The sequence below is a fragment of the Gavia stellata genome, chromosome 15, assembly GCF_030936135.1.
Source record: "Gavia stellata isolate bGavSte3 chromosome 15, bGavSte3.hap2, whole genome shotgun sequence".
NCBI classification, from domain to species: domain Eukaryota; kingdom Metazoa; phylum Chordata; class Aves; order Gaviiformes; family Gaviidae; genus Gavia; species Gavia stellata.
In genome coordinates, this window is record NC_082608.1 from 15,673,208 (window position 1) to 15,695,406 (window position 22,199).

The window sequence follows — 22,199 nt, forward strand, 5'->3', positions numbered from 1 at the left end:
TTCAAAATAAATGTCTGCGGTGTGCAAATACATTCAAGCTCTAGAGCCCTGTTCATTTTCTTCAAGCTTTTTAGCTAGTCATAAACTTGAGAATTCCTATTCAATTGTCAGACTATTATACACACTCCACCAATGGTTCGATATGGAAAATTGCATAGTTTATAATGACGTTTACTACAGCACAGCAATTTTACTTGGAGAGATCCCAGTTTAAATGTAGCATGAAGTACATCTGGAAAAGAGGGACTGGAGCTCAGGGTCAACTCAACATTGAGGTGAATTAATTTCAAAACCACATTATGAAGTGATCTGTTGCAAGTTTTCAATTATTCTTGTAAAAGCTCCACACCAGGCTATCTGGGCTCCTGCACAACAGAATTCAGTTAAATCACTCTTCCACAGCGCCTGCCCACAGCCCATTCAACTCTCAACAGTGCTTCCACTGATTACAAACACTATAATCAATGCTCAAAACAAATTAAAGAGAGGGCTAAAGAGTCATCTGCCATCATTTGTATGTTCTTTATCTTTCAAAGGCTTCTACCAATTAATTTGTTGGAAGTTTTATTGTTATCAAGTGAACACTTTATTTTGTAGGACACTATGGGTAAAAGATGCTATAATGCAAACAAACAATGGCAATCTGTTATTATGCTGTAAATCTGCTTCCAAGTCTGACTCTTGCACTGAGGGTTTAGGATCTCTCTAAAGTAACATATTTGTTTACTTGTAAGGGGAAAAGGTCCTTCTGTATGTACTGCATAGATTAAAATTTAATCAGAATAAAAATGGCACTCTTTGCAAAGTATCAATAGGAATACAGTGCTCTGCAGTTTCATAATTAAGGAAGAATTATTTAAACAGTTATTGATGAATGAATATAGGAATGCTAGCAACCATCAGTGTGTCCTTCACACTCACAGAAGACGACATAAAAGTGCAATGAGGTGCAGTAAGGCCAGTAAGGATCCTCTTCCACAGATCTCATGCATCTATCACGCAGTTAGAGATCACACCTCTAACTAGTTTGTTTCTCCTTTTTCTTTTGATTAACTTCTTTAAATGTCCTGCATCAGTCTTTACCTAGAACTGTCAACAGTCACTAGGTATTTCAATGAGTTAGGTGCCACTTCAGAGTCCCCTTACAATACTTCTAAGGGCAATCACACTTCTTGCTCATCTTCATACTTGTACATGTGTGTCTACATCCATGCAAGTATTTGGCTATAGGCATATACACAGCTAAATAAATATACCAACACAAAAAATCTGATGGGATATGTTTAGATATATATTATGAATATATATTAATTCAAAAAAAAGAGAGACAGAAAAAGAGATGATGCTGAAAGAGTGTTGCTAGCATTGCTACATCAAGCAATCAAAAGTTGGGAAAAAAGGGAATGTAAAAATTCCTCTCTCTCAGGATGTGACAATGAGAAATGAATGCTAATCAGCTGGCATAATCACACCTGCTTTAAACACTCTCTTCCCTTTTAGGGGAAATTATTAACTTCACAGAGCAAGGCAGACCGTTCAGAATAAAGCATGAAATAGAGCAGCGCAGTTTCTCACAGCACCTGTAAGCAGGTTTGCATTGTATAAGTAATTATGATTTGAATGGATATTGCATAGATGTTATCATCTTCGATTACGGCTGCCATTTCCATAATGCCATTTCCATGTGAATGAAGAGCAGTCTGTCAGAAAAGTGTTGACCCCTCCTAGGTAATAATACACTACTGATTGTGATAATAGTGGAACTCCTATGCTCTGTAAAAAAGCAGCTTGTGTATCAAAGACAATTTAATAACAAAAACCAAAAAACAACCTTCCTGTAGTCAGTGGTGGTTGTGTAAAGAAAATGCTAGTCACTTGCTGTAGTTCAGGCACAAGGATGATTGTCCACAGGGCATTACAGCCAATCTAGCAACTTTGCTTGGTATTTGAGCATCCTATCCGAAGCCTGTTAACTGTCATTTACACAATCTAAAATAAAGGAAACCCCCAAAAGAAATAGGGTATTGATGTCCATAATTTAAGACAAATTACCAGTAACATCCTTTAAAGAGTAGATTAAAACCTTTCTGAACAAAAATGATCAAGCATTTTGCTTTTGACTTTTGTTTCAATAGAAACAAAATAAAGCTCAGTCTTTGCTTCAAGTACATTCTCAGCACATATTAAAATGGGTTCTTTTTCAAAGATACTACAATATTGCAACTTCAGTCATCAAAGATGATTTACTAATTCACATACCCCATAATTATTGCTCAAATGGTGCAATCTCTTTTCAGAACTAGAACAGAATTAATATCAAGGGCCTGATGCATACATTTTCTTATGAAAAGTAATAGATTTAGTCCTTTTTCCATTAAAGATTGGGGCAAAACTCCAATACTAATGAGCAAACTCCTAATAATATTTAACTGTCATAAGATTACTATGTAGCAATTCCACTAGTAATTAAAACTAAATGGCACTTATCAAATCATATATTACTTTCTACCTTTCCTAATACCTGGCCTTTCAAACTAAGGGTCAAATTAATGTCAGCATATGTGAAAAATACTTAAAGGGGAGGAAAAATGTGTTTTCTGTCTATTTATCCCTATAAAAAGTCAGCCAAAGCCCTTCAATTCCCTTAAGCACAATGTATCATCAGGGTGAGAACCAGAATAACCTCTAGCCTCAAGAAAATTGATTTAGTGAAAATGGAAGTTCCCGATACTCTTCTTTTTCTGCATCTGTTCTTATAGCTAAATTGCTAACCAGCAGGCATGTGCAAACTTTTCTATAGCGTAGTATCTTGATATATCGACTCCGGGAAGCACAGCTTAGGTAGAGTAACTCCTGCCTTCCATTCTAACCTTCAGCTCAGCCTGGGCTTCAGCATACCCACTGGATCTGAATTCTAATGTGTAGCATAAACTGAGCCTCTGAATCACCCATGATAATCCATAAGCAAAGCAGGGTATATGCATTTCAGCCTGGTTCCATTATATCTGCCTCAGTTTTTTAAATATGTTGCTCTTTTGATTGAAATTCCTCTGAGGCAAGGCACTCCGAGTGGAATGGGGAAAACATCAACGTACAAAGAGTGATTCTGCTGTAGCTAATAGATCTTTACAGCATTTTTTAATGACGTCCTCTCTACTGTATGCCATTCTAGGAATGATACCAGTTTCTGCTTCCAAATCTTCCCTTTTTTCTGAAAAATGTTTTTACTTTTTTTTTTCCAAACAAATCGATAGATGTCTCTCAATCTCAATATCATCCAATTAAAAGAAATCTGACTTTAAGTATCAAACTTCAAATACGAGTGTAGTAATACAGAGTTAAGTGACAAGCTGAATTTTAATATATGGTAAGCACTTAGCTACTAGTACCTATCTAGTAAAGCCACTAGTAATTTATTACTGCACCACTCTGAAGTTATCAGAAGAAGCAACAAAATCTTAAGTCTCTTATGAAATATGATGCTGTTGTTAATGCTAAACAATTTTTCTCCTTTTTTCGAAAAGCCTTGTAGGAAAACAGTTTGCAAGTGTTTTTTTGACAGTGTTTTTTCAAGACACTTAAGAAGAAAGATAGGAACTCAAGAAAAATTCTGACCTCACATGCACATAGTGGTTCTTGTGTAGAATCTTCTCTTCTGTTGTTGCAACAAACCCCGTAAGAAAATTATAAATTTTGGATATCAGTGCATCATTGCAACTGGTCCGGTTTAACTGTGCAATGATGTACTCCCTGAGTTTGGATGACCAGAATCAAGGCATATTAAAATGTAAATCAATGTTAATAATCATCACAAGGATCTGAGAGCACAGCTTGGCAATAAACAAGGGTTTAAACCCCTTAAAAAAGTATTGTTTACAGATCTCTTTGAATACACCAAGCTCCTATGCAATACATGCTAGGAATAAAAATGCATATTGTGGTGGAGAGCTTTGACTATGTATTATGGTTAAAAAAGGATGTTACACACACAAGAAAAAAAAAAGAAAAATTGATGTTCAAAATCCATTCTGGTTGAGAGCAGAACTGAATCAGTGGTATTCTGATCAGAGAAGAACGTTTCTACCAGGTAGAACATAATGTGTGGGCTGTACTTTATTTTGTGACAACAGGAGCCCATTTAGCCAGCTAACACTGAAGACTAATCCTTAACTATGTAGGGCAATGGAGTTTCAAAAACGTGCTCAGGAAAGCATACAATCAAACTCTAGATGTTAGGTACTCAGTAGATCTTCAGCTAGCATGAATCCGCATAGCTCCACAGACGAGCAAACATGACCATGGCTGAATTAAATCGACTTAACTGTCATTTTAAACTTTTGTCAATTAAAGACAATTGCAAAAGCGGAAGCTTTTGACTTACATTTTAAAAAAGTAACTTTGGTGTAATATCTTACTTATGTATTTTGTATGTTTGTGTCTAGCCTTTCCTTTCCATTTTATTCTTCCAGTAAACAAAGGAGAACTAATTATAAGCTCAGTGCTGCCTCATTCCTTTCCTTTCTTCATTCTTTCCCATTTTTATCGACCGTCCTGAAATGTGATATGGGACAAGAAAATGTAAAAACCCCACACCATATGTAGAACAAGAAGGGAACAGGGCTTTTATAATTTCTTTGGTTACTTCCAAACAAATGAGCAAAAAATAAACAAACAGTACGTCACAGGTATCTCTACATTAAACCTGATAAAAGGCTTTCCTCAGTAATTTGATGTTATTGCTCCATTCAAAATATTTTTAAAGTCTGACTGCAAGAAGAAGCAATTCCACTTCTGCCAGAAGTGGTATCCTCCTACTTGGCCTCTACTGTTATTACTGTGCTCCTGGTAGATTATAAATTATGAATTGTATTTAGAAATTTGCAGACGTGTATTTTCTTTGCAAAGAGGGAGCGAGCTCTTATTATTTGTACTTTGATGTACGCCCATACAGTAAAATGAAATCACTGCTTTTATAATACCCTATATATTCCAAGCACTTGACTCAAATGTATTTAAACAACACAGCATTATTTTTCTATGTGAAAAATCTCTCCCCCCACCTCACACCTCTTCTCTTTTCTTGGGGTCTTTTTATAGCTCAAAATAGCCAAGCTTATCTCACTGCCAGCATCCTCAGCTCATCTCAGTGTTCGGGGAGATAAGATTAGAGGCCTTGATCCTCCTGCTGTTAGAACAAGACCTCAATCTCTCACTGTCTCTATTTAATCAGGTTCCTATTTTAGCTGCCACAAAGCTGTCAACAAAAGAAAATAAGCTATACCCCATCAAGGGGTTAAATTGGATTTCACAATGTGCAAATGGTCGTCTGAACAAAATTCCACCTGCACCCTCCATCAGGCAAATTACTTCTGACTTTTAATTTATTTCTCTAGGAAATGGAAAGGTATGGCATACCCAAAGTCAATAGGGAATAAAGAACGAGGTGTAATCAGCCTGCTCACGAATTCAGAGCCCTCTTCTCTGTCAGCTTTAATAGATTCTCCGACCACACAATTTATAGAACATAAGATGTATCTTTTCTGGTCTGTGTTTTAGTTTGGACTTGTCTAGTTAATGGTCCTAACAAGTGACAACTGATGTTTGTTTGATGTAACAGTGCCTGTGAGACATATGTGTTACTCAGGCAGATTTTGGACAGTCTGTTTGCCTACTACAGGCTATAACAGAACTGGATTTCAGCTGTGCTGATCTGCAGTACCTGAATTCTGTTACGGTTTTGCTCAGGAAGCAAGCTGAACAGTTTTTTATTCAGATCTATTATGTAGGCCTAAAAGCCCCCAATAATTAATCACTTGAAACTTAAAGAATATTTTTACTTCTTTGTTCAAAATTGTTGGTTAGCAGTATGTTACCAAAAAAAGGTTTCCTTTTTTGGATACTGATTATATTGTAGACACCAAATTTTTTCTCCTGTTTTTCCCTCTTTTCAATATTTTAATTTTCTTAATTTCATCCAAAACCTACTGAAATTGGTAACTCTCCTTGCTCCCTTCTCCCAGGGGAAGGAACAGCACCCACGAAGGTGAAATATCTCTAGGGTAATGAAAGGAGGCTTAGTGTAATGACCATCTACTATGACAACATTATTGGCATTGCTGGTCTTCTAGACCTATTCACTTTATTTGTTTGTTGACCCTATAGCAAGGTAGAATTTGATCTGCAATGGGGACCATTAAAACTTAAACGTTAACCATAAAGCATAAAATAAAATCATAAACTAACAAAATTCACATCTGAAGAAAATGCTTCGATCTCATTCATTTTCTGAATAGCATTAGAAAACCTGCATCATACGTGATCCTCACATAAGAGATAAAGTTTGGTTTTTTGCTAAACTGAAGAGGAGGAATATCTTTTGCATATTCAACTTATTTTCTAATCCCATGTTATGAAATGTGTACTTGCCTCCAGTGTGTTTATTGCTGTCTAGTAGGACATCTGCCACCTTGCTGCTAACATCTGTCTACCTATGATCACGTACTGTTAGGCATAATTTTGTCCTTAGTAGCTTTTCTCGTGTTTTGCCTCTTTACCTCTGATAGCCTGTATTTTGTGATCTGAAGAATAAAAATGCTTTATTTTTGGTCTAATTAAGATACACAAATCCTCATAATTGCAAAAGTAATAGATTTGGATTCTGGATAAAAATTAATCATGGTGATATTAAAGGTCTTGGGAACACACCATAAAGTCAGGGGAAAGGAAGAGCAAATACTTTGAAGTAAAGAAACCTGTAGTGGGATTAAAAGGTAGATTACAACCTCCTAACAAATTGCCATAGACGTTATTCTTTTTATCCTCTTATAATGGCACAGGTTCATGTTTTTCAACAGAATGATTATCTGAAAATCAAATGCATGTGCCTGAAGTAAATAAGGACAAACAAACTCCATGTAGAAGGACAAGAAGCATAAACCAAAGAGGCAAAGATGTAAGCACGCAATACAAAAGTAGATTAAATACAGCTTCCAAGCATTCTGATAGACCCTTATTCAAAAGGACACTTCATTTAAGCAATTTAGAAACCTGAAACTGCAGTCTGAGTTGCCTTCTACCTCTCCTGGAATGAAGATGAAATCTTTCAGCCAAAAAAAGTGCATTACTGGTACATTGTGGAGCAACAGCACAAAGAAAACAAATACTGGAGTTCACTATTGCTTATTCATCAGCTAAAAGATTCAGGACATTTTGTTGTGAAAGTCTACATTTCAAACGAGTTTGAAAGTCACTTAGCAACAGCCAAATGCTAGGATATGTAACATACTCTGTATTGACACCTCATCTGAAGGTTCCTGAATCCATGTAAATGTTCTGAATGGGCTTCTTCAATTAGCTTCTGTTTGAAGATATCGTGATACATTCAGGAGAACATCTCTCAACTATCTCATTATAGTTTATTTTGGATAGCTGAGAAAATGTGAAGTGTTGGGCCAGAAGCCAATTCACATAAAATCCCATAACTTTTCTTAATAAAAAAATGCAGTAATAGCTTTTGGATACACTATTTTATTTTACCTGAAATAAATTTCAGTTGCTTGAAATTTAGCTAATTCAGATTAGGTTTCACACTTGCAATATAAGTACAGCTAAATTTAGTTCAGAAATATTTTTTTTTTAAATAAAAGAAGAATTTACAGACCAATTGAAACAATATGCGACATCAGACAACAGGGTTTTTGCTTTTCCAAAGGACTATGTTTCATTTAAAAAATTGTAAATGGTTTCCTAGCTCCAATACTAACTCAAAGATTATGCACTACTAAACTATTACTGATTTCAGGTAATGTTGGAAATACCCATCTGTAGAGTAAGAATTACTGTGTTTTTATGGTATGGAAACATAATACTAGGGAACAATTATTATTAGCAGAGCCAAATGCAAGTGTTGGAGTTCTCAGACTCTGAGACCTGCTAATCACACTGGATCCCAGCCCTTTTTGCAGTATGCTGCAAAGCTCAGGTATCCTCACAGTTTCAGAAAAGAAGCCATCTGACAGATACGGCCTAGTTAAATATAAGCTATTATTACCATTACCATCACATACTAAGAAGCTCCATAAGCCATCATGTATTTTGGAGAGGTACCGACTTCAGACACAGAATATATTCAGCAAATATAAATTAACAGATTGTCTTTTGCTTTATAAATTCAAAATAGTTTTGAAAACAAAAAATCTATTCCATCTCAATGGAATGGCTGAGATGTAAGCCTCTGAAGAGATTGTGTGTGTGTGTGTGTGTGTGTGTGTGTGTGTTAAAAATACATACACATTCATCAGGACCCCGAAGGACTCATCAGCACGCGAACTACTGACAACTATTACCGTATTAAGGTACTGCCTGCTCACTCCGAATCAGGATTGGAACAATGTTATTAAAACTGGTAGGACTTCCCACCCACACTTCAGAAAGCTTTAGTGTTCCACTGCAAAGGAGAGCAACACAATTTGCCTGCATACAAGGATGACCTAGAAAGCTGAATCTTTTGCCCAGGAAAAATAGATAAACTTGTGCATAAGTTCCTGTAATGGCAGTGCATTCAACTGTTACCTAATAGAGAATGATGTTGGATCACTGAGTTTTCCCTGGAATTTAACATCTCTGCATGCAGTTCTTTCAATAAATAACCCAGCCCAGGTGGTAGAATAAAGAAGTCTGATGTAAAAATCAAACAAACAAACGAACCAACCAACCCACCCTTTGATCTCAGTAATGACTAGCAAGTCAATCAAACTTCCCTAACGCTTTGTCTCATACATCAAGGCTTGAAATCTGGAGTTTGAAGCCAAACACCGGTCACTGTGTTGAGCCAGCTGCAAATGCATACCGTTTATGACAAAGCATCTGTTTACAGGACACTGGTATAAAACGTCTGTGGTGCTTTGCTAATTACAAGCACAGCAGTCATAAAGCATCAGCCTCAGCCCCTGTGAAAAAAGGACTGTTGTATAAAGGGAACCACATACTATTAGGACTTCACTCCCAAACCCCAAAGGGTCCAGAAGCATTTAGGAACCATACGTGTTATTTTCCAAAAGTGCCAGGGCAAAAATAAAAAAAAAACGTTAGCCATCTTATTGTTCCAGCTGAAAATTACTCTGAGATCAGAACCTTATCTCACCCCACCTCAAGGTAGCTCTCAACTTAAATGAAATTTCCCAGTTTACACCACAGGCTAACCTGGCCCTAGATATTTAAGGGATTTGAAAAACAGAAAGATAACAAGCAAACCACAATCCTGCAGCAGCAAATATGGACTAAATCCTTGGCACCACTATATGTTGCATTTAATCAAACAGGATTTTTAGAGCTTAGTTATCCATACTCCCACAGACAATTTCATCACTCCTACCAGGATACTTGTTCTGCTTCTTTGAATTGGGAATCAGCACCACCATTAAGAGGAGTCTCCTTCTGCACACCAGTAAGTGACTCTCCAGCACCACTTCCAAAGGGTACAAAACTTCCCTTTCCCTGGTCTGACAGAACACATCTCCCACAGATTAAAGTCCTTGCACTGTCACATACAATACTAAGATTCATTCAGTATCTTCCTCCCTGCCACCCCTTTCAAAGCTTTTTCTGGTTGTTTAGCACACTAACTTTTAGCAGTTTGACACCCCTCATGTTTAATCTCTGTGCTACTGTTCATTCATTGGACTGGTGTAATTTGTTCACAATTCTAAAGGGCAGCACAAAGAAAAGTAATTTTCCCTAGTAATAAGATATATACACATAGAAGCCAGGAAGGGAAGGCACAAATAAAGCCGGATTATCTTGCAAAGTCTGTGGCTGCTCCTTAATGCTAATTTAAGTTTCCATCAATAGGCAGCTCCTACAACATGACACTTCAATACTGATTCACAGCAAATGTAGGAAGTGGTAAACTGAATTGTCCAAATGAAATCCTCACTGTCAGGGCAAAGACGAGGACTCGAGCTCTTTCTCTTTACCACACTTCTGTCTGCTTTTTATCTGACACATACAGTACAATTCTAACAATGACACACAACGTGCAAGGCTCACCTACCTACACTTGCTGCTTTTCTGGCCTAGACCTGTAAAAAAGAGTAGCTAACTAATCAAGTTTTGGTCCCACAGAGAATAGTCAGGGATTTAACTTTTTGGTGGGTTTTCTGCATTTTTTGTGTGTTTTCAGAAGTTTCCATCCTATTTGCTCACTTCCCTGATTGGCCCAAAAGGTCTGTGTCTTCTCAGCTGGATAACACCCACACAGACAGCTGACTCGAGACCTGGCAACATGGAAGGGTGTAAGAACTACTTAAAGTGTATCAGACACCTTTGGAAGAGAAATTTCCCCCATCTCATTACCGAGCCACAGCACACACTTATTTTGACCCACAGCTGCATTGAGTGCTACAGAGACTGAAACTTGCAGAAGGCAGGCAGGAGTTACCAACTTCTATTTTGCTCAAACAGGATTCTCAGCTGTGCTTACATGGCAAAGTTGACAACCCTTTTCTGGTTGGCTTCCAAGGCAAGTGAGATACACAGCGGTCAAAAGAATATTAACCAGTTCTCATAAGCTTATAGGCATCTTACATCATGCCATGTATTTTTTTAATGCAATGATAGGAAAGGATGGAGTAATGATATTCTTAGATAAAAGGAAATAATCCCACATAAAGCATAGATCTTTAAGTCCAGACATTCGAAAGTGCTTAAGACCCAGAAAAATCAAAGCCAGACTTAGCAGATTTTGAGGAGTGTAAAGTCCCCAGCAGTGCTTGTTGTGACATGGCCAGTGTTTCAAAAGCTCTCAGCACACAAGGTTCTTCTGAACTCTTTTGAGAATCTAGATCTAAGTATCGCATTAGGAGCTGCTGTGTGCTTAGCATACTTAAGTATCAGATCTCTATTGTGGGCTCTTCTGAGTCCTTTTCAAAATGTGGTCTGCACTTTAAACATCCAGCATCACGCGTTGTTTCAGTCCTTGGAGGATTCAAGAGGTTTATAATGAATTTTTAAAATTGTGAAACTTGAATGAAAAGTGCCTTTTAACAGCTATATAAAGTAGGTTATCTCAGGCAACACATTTGTTGTTGTTGCTACAGGAGGTATATGCCAACTATAAATACCACTTATTAGCAGCGAATGATAAAGCCTCAGTGTAACTGAAGGCTTAATAGCATAATGAATTTACTCCTGCTCATACTGCTGCAACTTAATTCTAACTTGGGGCATTATGGGGGAAAAAACCCTCCAGTTCCTAATGCATTTCACCAATGAAGAGCCAAATGTAAACAACCAGCTAAAATAAAAATAGCCAGTGGCTACTGGTCATCAGTATTTAGCAGTGAGTAGCTGTTCTAGCCCTTTATATACATGTTATTATTTTCTGAAAATCTAAAGACTTGATGTTAATATTTTACTTTTATTAGCTGCTTCACCTCCACATTTGGACTAGCTGGGACAATACCATGCCCCTTTTTTGAAACTTCACAAGACAGTAGACAGAGCGGAAGGAAGCAATGTAGCTTAAATAGCTTTCTACACCACAGGAGAAAACATTTTTTTGTAAGAATACAAATATTGGAAGGGGGCGTGGGAAGGGCTGACAATGACAAGATAAAAAAACATTTGCCCTTCCTATTTATTCAAACTCCTGAAAGCCACAACTCCCCCTCTCCTGGAAGCCAGGAGAACGTGCAGACAGGCTAAGGTGCTAGAAGAAAACAGAATGGGTCTTTAGAAACCCAAATCTAAATGTTACAGTTCAAGCCAGTCTCTATCATGTACCAGAGAGTGACGTGGGATATCTTTATTTTACGGACCAGGAAATACGTAAAGATGAGAATCTCAACTTAAACTCACAGAAGAAGTGGACCTACCATTAAGATGGAGATATCATTATATAAATGATACTAAACAAACTAAATCATCTTTTGCATGTCACTGTAGCATTTAATTCTGGATTAGTTGTCTTATAATTAAATTTAGATCTTCAAAAACATTCTGAAGTTACCAAGTACTCTAATTCATCTTACACATTAACTTAGTGAAAAAATAAATGTTGTCAATTTTTCCAATAGTTATCTGCAAACTCCTAAAAGCCACAGCGAATTTCTTACACCTTTTCATCAGCATGCTCACTCCCCTTCAAGAGGGATCTTCTCTCTGTGTCCCTCAAAAGTGCTCCGGTAGCAAAGATTCAACAGTATGAAATAAACTTTGGCTGAAGGTACAGGAAAGAAATAACAGAAGGTATTTTGAATCAAGCAATGCTTGGGTATTTTGCAATATAGAGGGTTCTATATAAAGTTATTCTGTTCACATTCTACCAGTGACAAGTTAGGAATTAGTCTTCATGAGAAACGAAGATGAAGACCAGCTAGATACCAACAAAAACCACATCCATCAGATCACCTGCTCATCTCTCTTCTAAGCAGAATCTAGAGTTCAGCAGTTGCTCTTAGACTTTGTCCTCATCTAACCACCAAAAACATTTGGCTTAGATTCTTCCCATTTCCCTCTGTGGAAGCCCCTCCTGCAAAGGTTAGGAAATGCCACCCTACAAAGCCAAGGGTTCCCTAGCTTCCTAGCACCGCTTGTAGTATTTGCAATGGGGAAGATTAACTGCATTTGTAAATCAGATCCCCTGTGTTTGCTATGATTCTGATTTATGGCTTTGTAATCTTCATAGCCCAAATTGCTGGGAAGGAAAAATGGATATTGGAAGAAGTCACAGCAGATGTGTTCACTTCTAAAAAAGAATGCACAACATGTGCTGCAAAATAAAAGCACCATTTGGCAACATAAAATATCTTGGCATCTGTGTGAATTTGTAGCTGCAGTAAAATATTGATATGGCTGATAAAACTGAAGTTCCGTTTTCCTCTGTCTTTGCATGTGTGTGCCTTTAGAGAACGCTTCCTTTTCATCCTGTGGGATTGTCTTTGTTTATTCTAAATTTTTTTTAATCGCCTCATATCACTTTGCCTGATGGAATGGCAAAAAAATTAAAAAAAGTTCTAGTAACTGACCAGATGACTTTTTTGTGGCCTCACTCCATTGGGAAAATATTTGCCTATTTTTTCCTCTAAACCTAGTGAAATTTTAACGCTTAATTTTAAAAATAGTATGAAATTAGTGGATTAATTTCTCTTAATTAACAGCCAACATACCTCCTTTTAACTGCATTGAGAATTTTCATTCAGATTGTAAATGGTCAGAAATGTCCAAATAACCTTTACACAGATATGTTTTGTTTGACAGTAAGTGAGGTAAAAACAAACCAAAAAGGAATAATATATTTACATGCACAGGTCCAACTCTGTGCTTTAGGCCATTATTTACAGAAACCATTTGTGAAGTTCACATCTGTTCCTGTTCCTTCCCTAGGTTTGAGGCTAATCATTCGCACTTTGCAAGCGGTTCAAGATAATAGGTTATTGGAAGCTTGAAGCTGACTATAGAGATCCATGAATCTGTGAATTTTATTCATACCTACAGAGGGACTTTCTGTTCTGAGATAACTTAAGCATGAAAAAAAAATCCTTCAGAAACTATGTCTCAGAGCATTTGACCTCTGATGTACCTGGCTGGAACAGAACAAGCACATAAAAATGAAAATGAATGAGCATTACTGTGTTAAATATTTCTTCTATTAAAGAAAACTGTCATTCCCCCCCGACAAGGCCTTAATCTCCATTTCAAAATCAGCTCTATCACTTCTGGATCTGTGACAAACCAATTTCACCTCCTCCACACATCCAATCACTGTGCACCAATAAAATAACACAGCACCCAGGTTTTGAGAGAGCCTAAGAGATTATGAATATTGAGAGTACTTCAAATGTAATTTCCTTCTCATAAAAAACTTTGGTGTCTGTTCTGAATGCTGATATAATATGTGGAGGCTGCACGCTTGTTCCTTTAATCCATAGCAATTAGTTTCTATCAGGATATACTCCCACACTCTGGAGAAGTTTTATAAATGGTAGGGGGAGGGAAGTTTGTGAAGAAATTTTAGCTTCTTAAATCTGTATGGAAACAGCCATGAGACTCTCATGGGTCTGTAATGGACTGTAAAAAAGTCTACTGCAATCATATTTGCTGTCATTGTATTATCTACTCTGTGCAAAAAGATTTTTTCCTATTCAAGGTCTTTTTTTATATGCTTACATTCCTGCTAAGCCTATGAAATTCCTACACATCACCCTTCCCATCACTGAAACTACAGAAGTGTGAGGAAGACTGGTAATATATACTTGTAATACAAGTTTACAGTCAATACTGGAAACAAGTCAAAAGTTAAAGAGGAGCTAGCAGCTAGTGTGGACTAAAAGAATTTCACTTGCAACAGCAACTTAATTCCTGTAATATGCAACATCCAATTTAGCATTTCCTACCTAGCTTTCAGGTTATTGTAATGAGATCACTTGCTTCTTGCTTTTTTCAATTTTCAGTTTTATTATTCTAAATTAACACATGGGTTACTTTCAGACCTGTACAAGAGACCTTCAACAGCTGCACAGGTAGCTGTTCTTGGAAACCAGTAGCAAAACCTGATACAAACAATGTTTCTCTAGTGCAGTACCACTTTCTGCTATGGTAATGTTGGCTGCAAATGAAATAAATGTTTGCTACAGATCAGAGCCATAGTAGAAATAGTCTGAATTCAAGAAAAAACCCCAAGGTTTAGCTAACAAGTTTGCTGTCTGCCCAGGAGACAGTTATTGTTGTATACACTACTTTGCCACAAAAAATTGCTCCCATGAAATATTAAAAGTATTTCATTTAAGAATCAATCAATTTTCTTGTTCAGAATTCAGGCCTTTCTTGATATAAGGGTTGGATGCCTTCCTCAAATAACTGGCTAACAGCAAGCAAGCTCCTGATACCTTCTCTGTTGTTTTTAATAAAAACTAAGCCAATAATAAATCTGTCTGGCCATAAGCATTACATTATAAACATGAGCCCTCCAGCAAATTATTGAATTGGTTCACTTAACGGATCCCAAAAAATGTTTTAGTCAGGAAACTCTTTCATTGTTACTGAGATTTTATTTAAAAAACATCAGTTATTGAAAAAAAATCAGTTGTTTGTACCTGAATGTACAGCTATCTAGGTAAATTTAAGTCCTGGACAGAATATACTTTTTACACACAAAGAAAGCAAACATTTATATTATGGATATGATTTAAAATACACACAGTCTCACTCCCATCCCCTTTTTTCCTGAAAGAGAGCTTTCTTCATTAGGTAGTGGGTTCATAGGATCTTTTACTCCAAATAAAACTGAAAATGCTATGTGTTGTCTTTCCATAGGACAGGAACTACCAGCTATCACAAAGTATGAATAATATTGATAATCACCATTACTGTACAACAAAAGCTAAAATCAAGAGGGAAACAGTTGAATAAATATGCCAAAAGAAGTAAGGCTATATCTGTTCTATAGAACACAGTGCCATGCAACACAATACTCTGATCAAGCTAGTCTGAGTGTAACAAGCAGTACTAATGCATTTGCTCTACATCCTTCTCCCTGTGCTGGACAGGCAGGGTGATCTCTGGGCACCTAGGCAGCTATATAGCCCAGGTCCTGAAAGCTAATTTGCTCTGAGCTAACTTGGCTTTCCCTACTGCACACTGAATTGTGCCACATGGACAAAGTCAAAAGACGTAGGTCTAATGCAGTGCAGGACTATGTGATTGGTTTGATCATTTCCACCCTTAAAGTCTGTGTATCTGATGAACAGAAATACAGTAAGCAAAAGCTTCTGAAAATACACACTAAGCAAATAACTCATCCTCTGGTTAAAAAGTAGATACATACTGACTCCTGAACAAAAGCATGTGGCTATTGCCTTAATAGACACTGAAGCAATAAAGGCTTGACAGGTGGAGTAGATGTAGGTTTAGAGGCAAAATAAAGCCCTCATCAAGCTTTTCAAGCCTTTGTCACTGTGGGTTTTTAGCTCCATTTTTGTTTACCTCCTGTATTTCAGCCTGTGGCTGAACAAAAGAGCAGCTGCTGAATCTGATAATACTGTTCAGCTTAGGCATTGCTTAGCAAATCAAAACGGTGTTAAATGGCTTTACTTTATTAGACTGCAGATTTGCATTGCTTAGTCTGTATTTCCATGTGTATGTCTGTAGATGCCTATACATTTCTTTTGTAATATACATGCATTTATTGAAATACATACATATTTTAGAGCAAAGAATCATTGACTACTAAAACCAGAAGAAAGCAGTGAGAGCTACCAGCTAGAATAGGGGTTATGAAATCAGGATGTGTAGGTTTAGATTCCAGCTCTGCTACTGACATGAGTATAAGAACTTTGTTACTTAATAAATGACAATATCCAATAAATGAGAATTTAATATAGAACTACAGTGTAAAGGCTCTAGAGTTCCACACATGAGTCAGGTCTTCCTAGGAATACCATGTCCTAAGGTACTAGCTACTTAGTAATTATATTTAAACATGTTAGATGCCACTTTAATTGGATACAAGGGTGTGTGTATTACATAGGGGATTAAAATCGGCTGACTTCAATTTCTAGATGTACAGAATCTTGGTTAGCTATTTTTCACTTTTATATGAGTGTCATGGCTGGAAAGCTGCCCTGCAGAAAAGGACCTGGGGGTGTTGATTGACAGCCGGCTGAATATGAGCCAGCAGTGTGCCCAGGTGGCCAAGAAAGCCAACGGCATCCTGGCCTGTATCAGAAACAGGGTGGCCAGCAGGAGTAGGGAGGTGACCGTGCCCCTGTACTCGGCACTGGTGAGGCTGCACCTCGAATACTGTGTTCAGTTTTGGGCCCCTCACTACAAGAAAGACATTGAGGTGCTGGAGCGTGTCCAGAGAAGGGTGATGAAGCTGGTGAGGGGTCTGGAGCACAAGTCTTATGAGGAGCGGCTGAGGGAGCTGGGGTTGTTCAGTCTGGAGAAGAGGAGGCTGAGGGGAGACCTTATCACTCTCTACAATTACCTGAAAGGGGGTTGCAGAGAGGTGGGTGTTGGTCTCTTCTCCCAAGTGACAAGTGACAGGACAAGAGGAAATGGCTTCAAGTTGCACCAGGGGAGGTTTAGGCTGGATATTAGGAAAAATTTCTTTACTGAGAGAGTGGTGAGACACTGGAACAGGCTGCCCAGGGAGGTGGTGGAGTCACCATCACTGGAGGTGTTCAAGGAACATGTGGATGTGGCATTGTGGGACATGGTTTAATGAGCATGGTGGTGTTAGTTGATGGTTGGACTTGATCTTACAGTTCTTTTCCAACCTTAGTGATTCTGTGAGTGTCCATTTATAAAGTCAACAGGCTGCTTAGAATCTCCCCATATAAACCCATTCCCACCATATCACTGAGTCCCCTAGAGAGTTTATCAGGAGCCAATCCTGGCCACTCATAATTTGAAAGAGCAGCTTGAAAAAAGAGAAACCACCACCAAGGAAAAAACAATGCAAGCAGAGCCCTCAGACCAGATCAGTGTATCATGGACAAAATGATGGAAGAAACAACCAGAATGTGTAAAAAGCCCATACATATGTCCTAAGTGAACAAACCTATTCACTCAGCTTTATAGTCAGTAGAAGAAAAAAAGATAGACTGAAGGAAAACATTTTCAAGTGTATTATTAGCAACATTAGGAGAGTTATATCTTAATTTTGGTTGTTTTCCCTGAGTTCCTGTAGGAAACAGAGCAATCATTACAGTTGCTTTCTCTCCTCTTACCTTAACAGTACATTAGTGCTCCTAAATAAGTGACTTCTGTAAAAACCAAAAAGCAACAAAAAAACTTTAGCAACTGAAAATACCATGTGTTTTCAAGTGAGACTCTCCTGTCCATTTTTAAAGGTTGGGAGGCCAACAGATGAGGTGAACACTGGGGTGTTCTCTAGGTACGCACGCATTTCAGAATCCGTAAGGCTGCAGGAGGAACAATCAGGTGCAGAAATGCCCAGTGTCTCTTGAGCTCATCCAGCCCTAATCATCTGGAGGCTAAACAGTGATATTACCTACTCAGTGTAACTTGACTGTTAAACAATAACTTGGCCTGCAGCCAAAAAATGGGTACTTAAACAGAAATCTAGGTCTTACAGATTAAAACTCTTCTACAAACTCACAGCGACAGCATGCAGCCTGGAGAGCTTTCAGAATGTTTGTATTCAAAGAACAGTTACTGCCGAGAAGCACCTCGCAGGTCAGAAAGACAAAGCAGAGGATATAACAAAGTGCACTGATAGCAAATTGCCTCGGCATGCAGTGAAAATGGAGTATGTAGTCAAAAAATCGGTGCTAACTTGTCACATGTATCTGCCAAGGGAGGAAAAAACCAAAACAACACAGCGCAACTCTTACCTACAGAGAAGCTGCTAAAGAATGTCTGGATTTGCTCTAAAAGTGACAATGATGTGTCCCATACCAGAGTCCCTGAGCAACTATGATTAGGAAAACCGGAACAACAAATACAAATGAAGCTGTGAACCTGCTGAATTGCTTTGATGCCTGGGCTTGGGTTCAGTTCTCATCACACTGATAAAACAGCTCTGTCATTACAAGTGCCTTAATTTTCCTCTGAATTATCAGACATTTCTGGCATTTAAATGACATACACATTTTAAGCTATATTTCCTATGTCAGCCAAAAATGATGGCATTTTTAGCTTGAGTAAGCCTGAGCATTTTTATTCATTGCCATTCCAAGTATATTCAAATGACTCAGAGGTACAGCATCACAGTCATATTTTAATTTTTGACCCTAATTAATTCATCAAGTTCATAACTATTCTTCTCATCTGAAACTTCTTCTTAGCATTTCAACCTCTGCCTTATAGCTCTAACTTTAAAGCCAAAATGAGACTCTCAGCTCCCTTTTCTCTTTCATTAAGATGATTTAAATTATATGGAATTTTTCCCACTGCCACAAATAGCTAGCTAGCTTTCGCCTTTTTGTAACATACATGAATTGAGAGAAAGCTGGCTCCCACCAGTAACTAAACTGGAAGAAGGCTAATGCTGAACAAATTAACAGCACACATTTTGTCTTGAACTAAATTAATATTACTACTAGCACAGTAACAGCCAGGGGACTAGTGTTTCTCAGTGCAAAAGTACTTACTTTTAAATATTAAAAATACACAGTGCAGCATGCAGACTTCGCTTGACAATATCCCAAAGAGATTAGCTGAGACCAGTTTAACAAAGGTCAGACACAGCAGAAAAGCCCTCCAGGTCAAGAGAGTTTCAGTTAAACTGAGTGGATGCTATGAAGTTTCTCCCCTAGTTCTTGTAATTCTGCAGGCCTCCAAAGCGTAAGAAACAAACAAAAAAAAAAGTGAGAAAGTAGCACTCCCTCTTTTCATGCTAGTACTAGCGATGCTGTCACCTTTCTTTTGCAGAGTACTTTCCTGGCCGTCTGCTTGTATGGTCATTACAGATTCTCAGCAAGTGGGTCAGAGAGCGCACAGAGAATCCACTGGATTGCTGACGTGAGGCAAATAATCCTCTACAAGCCAAGGGCAGAACTACTGGTGCAGAAGATAATTAAACACTGGCTATTGCTTTTTTCTCAATACACTTGGAAAGGAGATTAAAAGAACAAGGCTTGGAACTAAATTCAGGGTTGCGTTATTGCCTTGATATAAGGTATAAATGGACAGAAGGGAATTCGAGTATCAGTGGAGACTGGGATTTTGCATGTTTTGAGAGCAGTAAGAATTTTTAGGTTTGTGTCAAAAATACTTGTCTGAAATCAACTGAGCAAGAAATGACACAAGAGCAGTGTCACTATAGCATCCAAGTGACTGAAATGCTAGATCAGTATTGCCTGATTTGTGTTTCACCACCAGCAAGATTTTTCTAAATTAATTATCTCCCGGAAGAGTATTTTCTTTGTGAGGCAAATATTTCACAAGATCTCTCATTTTGACACTTCCATTTTGATAGCATACCACAGATCAGAAAAACATTCAATGTTATGTTATGAACTTCACACTAGTAATTGTCTGTTTCTTATCAGGCTCAAAGAAAAACCTAATTTCAAAATGTCAACAGGTTACTCGCTAATTTAGTTCTTTGGTACACTTTTAGCTGGCTCTGTTTCACTTTTAGATAGTATGCAAAAACACGCAAATATTTCTGCCATATAGATAATATTACATAAAATTTTATTCCAAGTATATCAAATAGATGATAAAAGTTACACATATGAGGAGTAAAGTATTAGCTATGGAAAGAATAGTTTAATAACTGTATATAACATGTCTAAATACCTAAGCACAGTAGATTAGTCCCATATTTGCAGGTTTGGGGGTTTTTTTGTTTGTTTTTTTTGTTTTACAAGTTAGATCAAGAAGGAAGAAAAATAAGAAGAAATATAACATCTAGTATTTTAAAATCCTGAATCATAATCTTTGGACTATGGATGAGTAAATGAGGGCAGGAAGGCCTAAATCGAGACTGCTGAAAGATAAAAAATCCTCTTCAGCTACAAATCACTGGGGGCTATTTAGCTAAAACAGCTTGTAAAGTCCTGTACAACATAATAGCCTGTTCCACTGTTAACAAATGTGACTAGGTTTAAAGCCAAAAAAAAAAGACAACAACGAACCGCAACAAGATGAAAGGTGAATGTGGACCTTCGGTGAGAATCAGAGCTGGCTGGTTAATATATTTAAGCGTGCTTGTCCATTTAAACTTCTAATTCTTAAAGCAGACAAGGTATCTGCCTTGTCTTGTAAGGTACATTACTCTAAGAGTATCTTCTTACTTAATTCTGATTCTAAAACCAATGGAAAACAGAAGGCAGAGTGACAGAACTAAAGCTCCAGGATAATTTATGTGGGTGAAGAATAAATCAGAGGAATTCTGATGTCATCAGTGTCTCATTTCCAATTACAAAATTGCAAAACACAAAAACCATCTTCCTCCAATTAGGTCAAACCCCTATCATTCTGAAAACAAACATTAATACTCATTATGGATAACTTTACTTCATTCTAATGTATTGCGCATCTCTGCTCTGACATTCTCTGACGTGCAGAATAAGAAGCACAGAGACTTTTTGGCTTTCAGATACAGCTACTGTGAAAGGCCACTGAATAAAATGATTTTGCTACACTGTCCCAGCGATGACCTCAATCCTGACTGAGGAGCTAATTCAATTCCAAGGACTTTCATTATCAGATGCTGTCAATTTGTCTCTTTTTTTTTTTTTAATCTAATATGGAATAAAGTTACTAGGAAGTGAGCTGAGACCAGCAAAATTCACTTCAATTAGGGGATAACATGGCACTGAAATTTCTCCCCTGGAGGAAAAGAGACCATGGCTTTTCATCCATATACCTGTATACGTTGTCAGTAAATAAAGTACCATCATATAAGCTAGATTTCTGCTTGCAGTTGGGAGAAAAATATTTTACGTATGTCTACTTCTTATGCTGGTGAAGGAATCTAAATAAAACTAAAAGTTCGAATTTTGAATTCATGCATTATGAAGTCAACCTCCCTCCCAATTTCTCGTTTCCTCTTGTAATGTCAGTTCAAAAATCTAAGCTTTTACTAGAAATTTCTTGGAAGAAAGGAGAATGGTTTGGGAATTTACATTATTCCCATGTGAAAGAAGTTAAAGAAACTCCTTTTTTTTTTTTTTTAAAGCAAGCTGCTTTCCACACACAATAATCCATTGCTTTCTGAGTTGTAATGGTTTTGTATGCACAGACATTCAAGATTTCACTTTGCTAATAAGCCTCAGAACAAACAAATCAGAACTTCTACAAAGTTCATAAACAGTTTCATCTCAGTAATTTCACTAGGAATTTTGGGTCTGTTACTATTCTCTGTACTGTCAATACCTCTCCATTCAGGGAATTATCCTGCTCATGTAGGGAGTTTCATATATAATGGAGTTTGATACCTCCAAGTTGCATCATGCTCTCTGTTTCAGAAATCGCCAGGAAGTAGCATAAGTCATACACAACCTCACTGAATTCAGGGAGGTAGGATGTAGCCCAGCATTCAAAGCTGTTGAGTAGATGCCTACACTTCAAAATAGTTCTATTATCTAATTTGCACTATTGCACAAACTGTTATCAGAGTCAACACAAATTAGACACATTCAGACTGAGCCAAATTCAGTTGTATGTTTGGAAAAGTAGGATGAATGAAAGACACTTTGTAAAATCAGACACTGCAATGCAAAGGG